Source organism: Mandrillus leucophaeus, unplaced genomic scaffold (genome assembly GCF_000951045.1).
Source record: "Mandrillus leucophaeus isolate KB7577 unplaced genomic scaffold, Mleu.le_1.0 Scaffold907, whole genome shotgun sequence".
Lineage (NCBI taxonomy): Eukaryota > Metazoa > Chordata > Mammalia > Primates > Cercopithecidae > Mandrillus > Mandrillus leucophaeus.
Window position 1 is genome coordinate 379,405 of NW_012109886.1, and position 2,785 is coordinate 382,189.

General features: G+C 31.1%; 1 long non-coding RNA gene across 1 annotated transcript in view; it reads right to left on the reverse strand.

Moving 5' to 3' along the window:
- The window catches only part of LOC105531790, a 65,618-nt gene that overhangs the window by 60,237 nt on the left and 2,596 nt on the right, over nt 1-2,785 (reverse strand). The window contains exon 2 of the long non-coding RNA XR_001004856.1: nt 1,729-1,817. This is a non-coding gene — a long non-coding RNA (uncharacterized LOC105531790). The remainder of the gene's footprint in view (nt 1-1,728; nt 1,818-2,785) is intronic.

Below are 2,785 nucleotides of genomic sequence, written 5' to 3' on the forward strand. Positions count from 1 at the left end.
ACAACACTTAAATATAATTATCAAAATATTCTTTTAAAACCTAATTTGTGATATTGCAATATGTATTATTACATATTAAAATATTGCATAACAGGGTGAAATAATGTTATTTCATTAGCATATTGAAGTATCACAATTCTATAATGTCGTATGAAAATACCTGTGACTGACGTCTCATAGTGTCAAATTTGGAGGTGCTGCAAATATTTCTGTGACTAGCCATACACATTCATAATGAAAGGAAATGCTAAATGTCCATTAGAAGCTAGTGAATATGATTTTGTTTTTCCATTCCAATTTATAGACCCTGTGAATTCTACCCACAGACTTTTTCCTGAGTGTCAGTGGATCCCGTATTTAGAACCCCAATCTAGCAGAACCTTTCTTTTTATGTAGAAGGAAATAATGAAGAGGTTACAGGAACTAGCTCAATATCATAAAACTTGGTGGAAGTACTGAAATTAACAGAAATTGTATCTTCTCCCACCAAGGCCAAAGCTCATAATATCATCCATGGCTAATTCATGCACTTTCATTTAAAAATGATCACAAGTGTTAGTGTATAATTTGAAAGCATATCTTCATAAATTCTCAGAAAACACTCTGTAAATGAAGGATTTATTACTTTGTGCTCACCTCTGTTTTGTAAATTACTGCTTTACACTAGAATGATCTGTATATCAGTCTATCTCCCCCAATAGCAGGTGAACTCCTATAGAAAAGCCACTGTGACAAATATATATTATGACTCCTGGATCCTTGAATTGGGCTTGGTGTGCTTGTTTGAGCTGAATTGTATTTACTTCATTGTTATTTGTTTACTAACCCACATCCTTCATAGTTTGCTTTTTTTTTTTTTTTTTTTTTACTAGACTGAAAGTTCCTGGTGACAAAAGTAAGTCTTACATACTTCTCTACCCCACAGTGTTTATCACAAAGCTGCATATATTTAATAAAGATTGATATAGAAGAAAGTATTTTTTAAAAGAGTACTTGAAAATTAAGATAATTTGAAGCCTATATTTTACAATGAATTTCTCAAACTACCATAGAAAAATAAATTAATACAAAATTTTGCAGTGAATAAACAGCTCTGCATATTCCATGTTCAATGTGTAATGAAGATATAGTATTTTAAAACTCCTGTATGAATTTCTTGGTTTGGAAAAGTCGACACTTTTAATTATTCTAGGTTATAATTATCATAGGTTATATATTGGGTTATTTATATTAGGTTATATCATAAGCTATTATATATAGGTTATTTAGATAAGCTAGATAAAGAGCATTTGCTTGTCTCACCCTTGGCAGAGTATGTACTACTGTGTTTCAAAAATGATATTCCAGAAATAAAAGTACATTGCATCTTAGAATATTTGAAAAATCACTTTAATTCGAATTTTCTACCAACCACATTTTTCTCATTTTGTCTATATTTGGATGTTATCTAGTTGCACAGAAGCTTTATTTTCCTTACCATTTTGGGGGAGTTAGCTTCTTCACAAGTGAGATTGCCCATTTTGTTGTGATGAGTGGTTTTATATCTTACTGTCGTGCTTTTAGCCAACTGACTTGGCTCACTAATGATACAGCTATTGCGATCTTAGGTCAGGATGAGATCCAAAAATAATGCAGAAAAATAACACCTGTGCCTTTGTCCATTTTGTGTTGCTGTAACTGAATGCCACAGATTAGGTAATTTATAAAGAAAAGACATTTATTTCTTACAGTTCGAATGACTGGAAAACCAAGGCTGAGGGTCCTGTATCTGATGAGGGCCTTCTTGCTGTGCCATCCCATGGCAAAGTGTGGAAGGGCTAGAGAGAATTTAGGAAAGCAAGAGATAAAGAGGGGCCTGAACTTCCTTTTAACAAGCCTACCCTCAAGATAATTAACCCACTCTAGCAATAACAACATGAATGCATTCATAAGGGCAAAGCCCTAATCCACCTCTTATTGGAATCCTCCTCCCAACACTATTGCATTGGGGATGAAGTTTTCAACACATGAACTTTGAGGGACACATTTAAACTCTAGAAACCTGATGTTAAGCGTGAAAGTATGCACTATTAACATAAGTAACATGTTCCAATCCTATTGGTGACTTTTCTTATTAACAGTTTTTGACACTTCCTAACAAAGTTTTTTAAAAGTTTAATTTATATTTGAAAAGTGACAATAGTCAAAGTTTTCAAAGGATCAACTAGTCTTTGTGTATTTTTCTGCCCTGCAGATTTTCCTTTAAAATATACTAACAAATTTAACATCCAATTTCGTGGATTTTACTATACTTCCTAAAATTTTAGAAATTATATTAGATTAAAACAATTGTATATATTATTTTAACTTAAAATTGGCTAATTTGAGATATCTTACAAACTTTTAAAACCAAGAGGTCATGAGATAATTAAATGAGTATGTTTGGTGTGGTTTTGAATTGTCCCCATGATTTAATAATTAAAATATCACTGAAGTTTTCACTGTGTTACAGAAACTTTCTGGATGGTGTAAATAAAGAACAACTATTATTCTAGTAATAGTTTTCTTTCTTTAATTTGTTCTTTCTTCTTCTATCAAACATTCACAGTATAGTAATAATAAATTTATAAAATTCTTTTCAAATGTTACCTCATTTCCTCCTTATAATAATCCTATCCTGTGGGATAGGTATTCTCTATTTTTCTAAAAAAAAAAAAAAAAAAAAAATTTGGACACTGCCTTGATATTTGATGCTGTAAAAAATGATTTATTGTTAATTATTTAAGCATAATAATGGTGGTATGGT